Source organism: Micropterus dolomieu, linkage group LG20 (assembly GCF_021292245.1).
Source record: "Micropterus dolomieu isolate WLL.071019.BEF.003 ecotype Adirondacks linkage group LG20, ASM2129224v1, whole genome shotgun sequence".
Taxonomy (NCBI): domain Eukaryota; kingdom Metazoa; phylum Chordata; class Actinopteri; order Centrarchiformes; family Centrarchidae; genus Micropterus; species Micropterus dolomieu.
In genome coordinates, this window is record NC_060169.1 from 1,436,482 (window position 1) to 1,445,973 (window position 9,492).

Consider the following 9,492-nt stretch of genomic DNA (forward strand, 5'->3'; position numbering starts at 1 on the left):
AGTAGCAGTAGTAGCAGCAGTAGCAGCAGCAGCAGCAGCAGTAGCAGTAGTAGCAGTAGTAGCAGCAGCAGCAGCAGTAGTAGCAGTAGTAGCAGCAGCAGTAGCAGCAGCAGCAGTAGCAGTAGTAGCAGTAGTAGCAGCAGCAGCAGTAGCAGCAGCAGCAGTAGCAGCAGCAGCAGTAGTAGTAGCAGTAGCAGTAGTAGCAGTAGCAGCAGCAGCAGTAGTAGCAGCAGTAGCAGCAGTAGCAGCAGCAGCAGCAGTAGTAGCAGTAGCAGTAGTAGCAGTAGCAGCAGCAGCAGTAGTAGCAGCAGTAGTAGCAGTAGCAGCAGCAGTAGCAGCAGCAGCAGCAGTAGTAGCAGTAGCAGTAGTAGCAGTAGCAGCAGCAGCAGTAGTAGCAGCAGTAGCAGCAGTAGCAGTAGTAGTAGTAGCAGCAGTAGTAGTAGCAGCAGTAGCAGCAGCAGTAGTAGCAGTAGTAGCAGTAGCAGCAGTAGCAGTAGCAGCAGTAGTAGCAGTAGTAGTAGTAGCAGCAGTAGTAGTAGCAGCAGTAGCAGCAGCAGTAGTAGCAGTAGTAGCAGTAGCAGCAGTAGCAGTAGCAGCAGTAGTAGCAGTGAAGTCTGCATTTATTGGGCTTTACTTTTTTATACTTACAACCATTTCTTGCTGATATGTTCCGTGTGGTACTTTGTGCTTTGTGTTTCTGGACTGTGATCAGCACAAATCAAGTTCCTATTGGATAAATAAAGTTCTCTGGATTGCATTGGATTGGGACGGGGGGGGTCGAGGGTCACAGTACTTTTGTCCACACAGTGTACGTAGGCCTCTGAGGGCAAAAACAGCCATGACCTGACCAGTCGGGGGCAGCGGTGCACCAAACTGTGTCTAGTCTGCCGGAGAGAAGAAGAAGGGGTAGAAAGCCGGGGAAAAAAACAAAATGGCCACCACAGGTAATGTTTTGTCTCTGTTTACAGCCCGTGAAGGGAAAGATTAATTAGTTCAACATGTTTAACACGTTTACCTCCTCTTTAAAAATCACTCAAAGGTCATGTCTGTGCTTCACACATGTAGTTTAAAGTTACTTAGACTTTGAGTATTCCCGTGTTTATCAGTACATTTTAACAGCCTAATACTTTGCAGATTCTGATTTTAAACTCTTATCTTATCAATATGATGCAGTTTTGTTGGTAAAGCTTCAGTTTGGTAGCTTCACCTTCACAAGTGAACACACAATCTGTCTATCAAGGCAATCTGTTCGTACTTTTGTAGATGCTTCTCCTGCACCTTTTCTCAGATCTAGAGAGAAAAAGAGCAGCTGCAGGACTATAATCAGAGTAATCGATTTAGTCATCTGATTTTATTTTATCCCACTCATTGTTTATCTTTTAAGAGTTTGAATCTCCTGCGTACCTGGAATATATTACTTGTTATGATATACAGTCCCCTTCAAAAGTCTTGGAGCGGGACGGCCAATTCCTGTTTCTGTTGTTCGCTGAAAACATTTGGGTTTAAGATCAAAAGATGAGACGAGAGTTCAGAATTGCTACTTCAGTGGACAACAAAAACAAAGGAACCTGCCTCACCGCTCCTGGCTTCTGGAGGGGACAGTATATATTGCTGTTATTTCATCGGTTGTTCAGTTTATCTCCTGCAGGGCTGCAGCTGGTTCTGTTGGTTATTTTCGTGATTAATCAGAAAACAGATGTAAACATCAGTCCAGCGTTGGTTGGGAAAAGAATAAGGAAGTGAATGAGCATTGGTGGAAATGCACCTGATGGGATCTGAAATGTATTGGAGCAAAACACGGGAGGAAACGTCCGCCTTAGAAGCAGCAGGCCTGTTTAAAAACGTTGCCTACACGAGATATTTAAAGCTGAACGGATGTTTTATTGTTTTACCAGAGACACCAACACACTGTCACTCCATATCTTAATATCATTATAAAAATATTGATAACAGCCACTTGAAGTTGCTCCCAGCCAGTGAAAAGCCTTCCTCTCTGTGATGAGGTCGCTGTATTGGCAGCCTGGTGGAGTAATAATCTCTTAACGAGAGCCGGCGCCTCATTCGCTGCTCTTGACAGACGCTAATCGCCTCCCTAATTAGCAGCTTCTCCCAAAGGCCGCCGCTCGTTTAGTAATCAGCCTTCAATTTGCTTAATCAGCGGTTTAATTGAAGTAATCGCCTGCTGAACGCAGAGCCACTCGAGCGTGAGTACGCCTGCTGAACCCCGGAGGCGCTGCCGGGAATCGAACCGGTGGCCCAGTAGTGTTGGTGCCCCGCTTCAGGGATCCCAGCAAAGAAAACCCTGGACCTGGTGTTCCTGTTTTGGTGTGGTCATTTACAAGAAGGCAGGGACCGCTTAGCCCAAGGTTTTGCCCCTCAGGCGTAGTAGAGTACAGCCTGGGAGACGTCTCTCTGGGCTGAAATAACCTTCCACACCTTCTCTACATGTTTTTCAGGAAATAAATTATTTTATTTATTGTATTTACAGACAAAACAAAAAGGTAGCATCAAAGATGAGAGACTAAAGATGCTCTTTTAGTAAAATACATCACTGTCTAAAAGTTTAGAGCAAGGAAAAGAAACAATTAGTTGATTAAAATTCTCTGATCTTAAACTGAAATTCTAATCCTGTTTCTGAGTCTGCTGGTTGTGGAAGCAGCTGTTTGAAAGCATGTTATCAGATGACGATAAGAACTTTCACCTTCGCTGCTGAAGGTGTCTTTGGGGAAACGTGACCTCTGAAAGCAACCAGCGGACGAATAAAGTGGCGTTTCTCTCCTGATGATGAATGTTCAGGCGGCAGGAAGTGGATTTCTTTTGGATTAAAAGTGTGTGTGACGTCCGTCGAGCGGCGTTGGAGATGGGAGAGCTCGTTACAGCAGGAGGTAAATCGCACACTGCTGCTGACGACGCTCGGGGAGATCACGAGTGTGTGTGTTTAACCTTTGACCTTTCCTCTGAGTGTTTACATGTCGACCTTCACCCCCCCCCCCCCGTGTCTGACACCCTAGAATGTTGTTTCATTCAGAGCCTTGAACGATCCACGCTGGTGGTTAAATGTGAAGTTTTAATTTCAGCTTTGGGTGTTTGTTGGTGCTTCCCGCCTCCCCTTCAGACATCCAGTCGTCTAAAAGGCCTCGTTTTGCAGCAGCTTTTCTAAATCTACGTGATGTTTTGGGCTGTTTTTTGCGATGTTTTTAACTTTAGAGTTGTACTTGATTCTTTCCTGCAGCTGAGCGGGATGCAGCAGCCTGTGTCTCAGTGTCTCTCTGACGTCCTCCGTGTGTTTCTGCCGTTCTCTCTCAAAGCGTTTGTCAGCGGACGATTTCCTTTATGTTCGACCACGACACTGCACGTTCTGCAGAACAGTTCCCGCTTTGGTGAAGAAGATCTGTATGCTGGTCTTCACGGTCGTTTGCTGTTATTGTTGTAGGTAAATGTGAGACGTCGGTGTCACACGTCTGCTGCGTCTTCTGAACAAGTGAGAGAGTTTGCTGACGCTAACGTTTTTTAAGAAAAGGTGATTTTAGGTAGCTTGTTATTGTGAACAGTAATAATGAATAAATAGTAGCAGCAGAGTTTTGCACATTAACTGTTTAAGCAGGTGTTTTTGCACAAAACAGATAATAATGTCCAGTTTAAAACTAAGTGTCCGTGTGTCAGACACTTAGAGGGAGGAGTTATAAAGTTTGACGGCCACAGCAGGAATGACTTCCTGTGGCGCTCTGTGGTGCATTTTGGGGGGACGAGTCTGTCACTGAAGGTGCTCCTGTGTTTGAGCAGCACGTCATGGAGCGAGTAAGAGACAACGTCCAAGATGACACGTAGCTTGGACAGCATCCTCCTCTCTGACACCACCGACAGAGTCCAGCTCACAACGTCACTGGCCCTGGATCAGTTTGTTGAGTCTGTTGGCGTCCGCTACCCTCAGCCTGCTGCCCCAGCATGCAACAGCAAACAGGACAGCAGTGGCCACCACAGACTCAAAAATTTGTGTTAGTATTTGCAAAATCCTGGAGGGACTGGATAGGATGGTATTTGATACCGAATCTTGTGGCCATCTCTAAGTTTTCAGTGAATACTTATACGGGTGAATGCGCCTACTCTCTGAGAGTCTGTAAGGCCAGCAGCTGGTTAGCTTAGCTTAGCTTAAAGACTGGAAACAGCCTGGTGCTCTCCAGACTTAATAAATACACCTTCCAGCTGCATGTGACTCATCATATCTGTGTTTACGAGGGACGACTGTCTCTCGGCCTCATGACTCTGGCTCTGGTTTCACCTCAAAATGAAGAACCTGTCTAATGTCTGCACGTAGAAGCATACCAGGTGTTACGGGAACATTTACATGTAGCTGGGAACCACACAGTGTAATGTGCTGATGGGGGGGGGGGGTGTATCCGCTGCGTCCTCCATATTCAAACAGCGTAATAGAGCGATTTAGATTGTTTTGAAAACTCTCCTCCTCCTGATAAATCAGCAGCTCTAATGGAGGCCACCAGCTCTGACTGGGGGGGGGGGGGGGGGGGGGGGGGCTGGGGTTGTAGATGGCGTGCTGGGTGGTAACGGCCATGACACACTCAGCGGCACCCATTCATTTATTTCATAATAAGGGCCTGGCTAACATTAGGGGGTGGCCGGGGGGGGGGTTGTCATTAATCCGTCTCAAATTGGAGCTTGAGCGGCGCTCGGCGAGTCAACACCAGAGGAATATTTAAATAACGGAGGAAACACACACACGGGTCCAGTGTTCAGTCTTTCCTGTTTCAGGTGCTGCTCGCTGGTTTCAAGCAGCAAAGGGAAGACGGCGCTGGCTTTAAACTTCCTGTTACCAGGCGCTGGGATCAGAAACAGCACTGTGTCGGTGAGGAAGTCCAGGCTGAGTCTTCTGACTATACTACAGTCGGTGGACGGTCCATGTGACACACAAATGTTGTGGACGGCACTGAAAAACTAAATTTCTCTACTTTTTTAATCTACTTTTTTCTAATTTTTAGGATTATTTGAAAATGTCTCTGCACGTGTAAATATTACTTCATATCATGCACAAACCTGGCACAGTGCACATTTTTGTTGTTAATCCTTGTTTTTGTCACTTTATATATTTATGTTCACTTGTGATACGTCTGCACAACATGAACACATGTTCTATCTGCACATAGTTGTATTTTTCTCTATTCGTTTGCCCGTAGCACCTCATCACCAAAGCAAATTCCTCGTGTAAAACGCTACTTGGCAATAAAGCTCCTGATTCTGAGAGGACACAGGATGTAGTTTGTGTTTCTACGGCAGCCTGGGTTTAGGGAGGTGGTGGTCATGGTTAGTCTCCAGGAGATTAATGTAAGTCAATGTGATGGAGACATGACTGTGTGTGTGGTCTGCCTCCTTTCTGACTCTGAGTGCAGCTCAAGTGTCGGGGGATGATGATGAGGAGCGTGCTGAAGCACCGACGCCGCTACTCTGCATTTAAAAACTCCCAAAAAACCCGAGGTGGATTTTCCCGATCCTCAGGGGATCAGACCTGCTGACTTTATTCACTTGCTGACCCCCGAACTAAATAGTCTGTCTGCGGTTTGTTGAGTCACAAGAATAATTATTCATTACCGTAAAACTTTGATTAATAGCCCGGGCTTTTATTCTCACTGAAGTGACCCGGCCTGCATTTGGGACAGGCCCTTTAATTCCTTTCACACACAACTCTCCCTCAGCTAAGACGTCAAACAGGATACTTTCAAACTGTTTATTTCAACCAGTATTAAAATGATTATTTCAAATAACATCGGCAGCGAGATAATGAAAACACCCAACAGATGCAGGATGAGAGAAACGTGGCACAAGTTAGCGGACAGAGAGCGATATTCACAGGACAGGATTCACAACTTGGATTCATTATTATGAAAAGTCGTTGAGATTCTTTTGATGGGTGGACCCGTACAGACTGAAGGAAGATAAATAATCAAGGAACCGACACATTTGGACTCAACGAACGCTTCAAATGTCGAGGGTCTGCACATTTTTTACGTCTCTCGTTTCCCGTGCTGATAAATCTCTAAGAATTAGACTTTGGGGCTCGTTGTTAAATGAACTGAACGACTGAATTGTGGAGAATCTAACCGATCTAATGATATTCAGCATGTCCACACTGACATATTGATCATACGTTTAAACATTTATACCTGTATTAACGATCTAAGCAGCTTAGAAGCAGCTAAAGCGGGCGAACCCGCAGGGTTTAAGAGGTTTTATACATCCAAAGAACTTCTATAAAAACCAGACCAGGCGTCTAATCGACGCGGTAATTTGGGACGCTGCTATTAAAGTTTTACGGTATTTTCCTTTATCTCACGTTCAGACTCAAACCAGCAGTGAACGTGTCACCTAACGAGTCCTGATGCCTCCTCTTCCTGTTTGTCTGATGGAAACTACAGCGAGCAGCTGTTTGAGGAAATTACTGAGCCCTTTAAACATGAAACTATAAATCTGTGAGGAGTTTCTAAAGATTTAAGTCTTCAGGAGGAACCAATGGGCTCGGAGCCGAGAGCCACACACAGGAAGTCAGACAGCGCTGAGAGACGGGCCGACATGTTGTTGGTTTGAGCCTGAACATGAGATTTAATGGCAAAACAAAAAAAGCTGAATAATTCCAGACATGTTATTTTCTCTTTTCTTTCTCCTAGTAATTTTCCAGATCTTCACAGTTAGCTTTATTTTTCTGTGCTACAGTATGCAAAGTGGAAAACGACTTGTACGAGCGTTAACGAGTCCAGCAGCAGGCGGACGAGTGCGGTACTGAAGGTCCGGTATAACAGTATGTAACTGTCAAAGTTGTTATACAACTTCAAACATGTCACCTCTGACTTTCTTCCACACGAGACTCGAACCTCCTGAGTGAAAGTCCTGCGTTTACTTCACTCGTGCATCCACCCCACCACCCCCGTACACGGACTTTGTCGCTCTTTGTTCTGCGACTTCTTCTGCCACTAGAGGTCGCTGCCTAACAACAAACCTAAAAATGAGACGCAATAAGCCGCAGCATGATCGACCTGCGGTGCGTTTCCTGTGCAACGACGGAAGGTAGAATTGAACTGTCTTGGTACGATGCTTCACCTTGTTGGTGCCACCGCGGTTTGAACTAACATGTTTCCAGATGTGTTCGTCTGTTTTTCACAAAACGTTGTCATATTCTGCCTAAATATGTCAGCTGTGACCGATATTAAGTGACATTATCATGCTAACTTATTATTTAGGCTTTTCATATTATAGTCGTACACCGGCAATAAGAGGAAAACCAACAATAGTGCTAATAAAATCAACAATATAAATAATATATAGGTTTATCATTTCATTTAAGGAAGAAAAAATGAACTATTAGCGATACAATACATTTAGTAAAATAGGTTATGAGCTGAAGAATGTTATCCATTGAGACAGACACGGGTTCGAATCCCGTGAGTTCTCTCTGTTATAATGGCAACGAAAGCTTTCAGGGATTTATTCATTACTGTCCCTGTTTATGTTTGTCATGAAGACGAGAACACCCATCGTCCTCAGAGGCTAGAAATGTAAACATGAAGGTAACATTAAGAGTCTTTACATTCTCCGTTGTGTCCTTTAACCTTTGTACTGGTGACTGATATTAAATTAAGCTATTGTGAGAAAAACACCTGCTGTGTGTAAATGGCCTACACTGTTAGTACTGAATCAATGCAACCCTAACTTCACCTGAAATACGTTTGTACAGCAGGATTATCTAACATTCCCTGCTTACTCACATACATCCACCTCCTAACGCTGCATTTTCTGCTCTCTGTGGCCAAGTCACCGTGAACTTTCGTTGTCATGAACGTTCGTCGGAGCTGTGGTTTCGGGGAACACCTGCGTTACTAAACGATGGTCCGTACCATGAACGTAACCAACTTAGTTACCTCCGTAGTTCAAACGAGGGTTTTGGGAAACAGTTACGTTGCAACCGTTCCAACCAAGGAAGCTGCTGCCGTAGTTATCGATGCTTTTGGGAAACGCGACCCTGTACGGCGGTTTAACACTGACAACACGACTGAGGTCGAGCGTACGGACAATGAACGGCAGTTTTGTTTCTGCACTTCCATAACGTGCACGCCCTCATATGACGTTTTTATACTTAGAATATACTTGAGTGACATTTTGGAGAAACATAATTCCTGCTTTGGTGCAATCTGTCTTATTTTTAGTTGATTGTAATTGTGGGTGTAAATTTCATCTAGCGTTTGAGGGGCGGGGCAATACACAAAAATTTTCTAGAGCACACAAATATTATGGCCAAAATTGTACTTGTATGAGATATGTGTACACAGAGGAAAGCATTACTACTATTATTAATGCAGCATAAAGACCTTGATGTTAATTAAATCACCTTAATATGGGGACTTTCTGTTCTTTCTTGGCGTATTGGTGAACTGAAAAATTATCTTATGTCTGTATTTCTTTTCTTTGTCATTCTGTCAATGGTAGATCTACAATATTAGCATGATATCAGTTCACACTTATCGCCCTGTTAGCTCTAGGGGGTAACTTACTATCCAACAAGCTCCTAAACAACCCTGATAACATTATAACATAGTGGGCTCATGGAAAAATGCATCAGTTATCTAATTGTTTTTGTCCTGATTTAGTTATTAAACTGGTCATATTCTGCTCATTTTCAGGTTCCTCATCTTATTTAGAGGTTGTACCAGAACAGGTTTCCATGGTTATATGTTTGTCATCCTGCACATTGCTGCAGCTCCTCTTTTCTGTGTTGAAGGCTTCGTTTTAGCTATGGAGTGATACATCTTGTCTCTAAATGATCTTTGTTGGGAGTTGCACATGCTCAGTTCCTAGTTAAGGACTACTAGCCAATCAGAAGCAGAGAAAGGCGGGTCAGCGAGAAGCCGGTAAACGGCTCGGGTTCAGCCGGACTGGAGCGAGAGTTTCAGAGCGGTGAGTTATTAATCTGTATCCATAAAGTTTTAACTGAGCTCTGTCTCTACATCACAGGAACAACTTTATGTCCCTGTGACGTCACTGGGATGAAAGGGAAGCGGCTGGACTACAAACGAGCTGTTTTCAGTTCACAGCAGAGTTTTCTGTGGGAGGTGGGAACTCACTTTGGGCTTTTTCACTTTGCAAACCTGTTACATGCACAAAAAAGGAATATAACTCAATAAAGGAGAGGGGGAAAGCCAAAAAGCAGAATACCAGCTCTTTAATGACTCAGCATCACCTGTGTTAAACAGAAAATAATCAGTTCAATGTATTTAGTAAATAAAATAGCCCTGACAGCTGAACATCACCTTACTGGAGTTCCTCAACTACTGAAGAGATTTTCAATATCCTGACCCCACGCTGCTGAACACTAATTATTTTAGTCTGTTATTTAAAAAAAAAAAAGATTCCCAAATTCCAGCTACTTAAATGTGTTTTCTCTTGTGACAGTTAACTGGAAATATTTTGGTATTTTCTAAAATTTTTAATGGA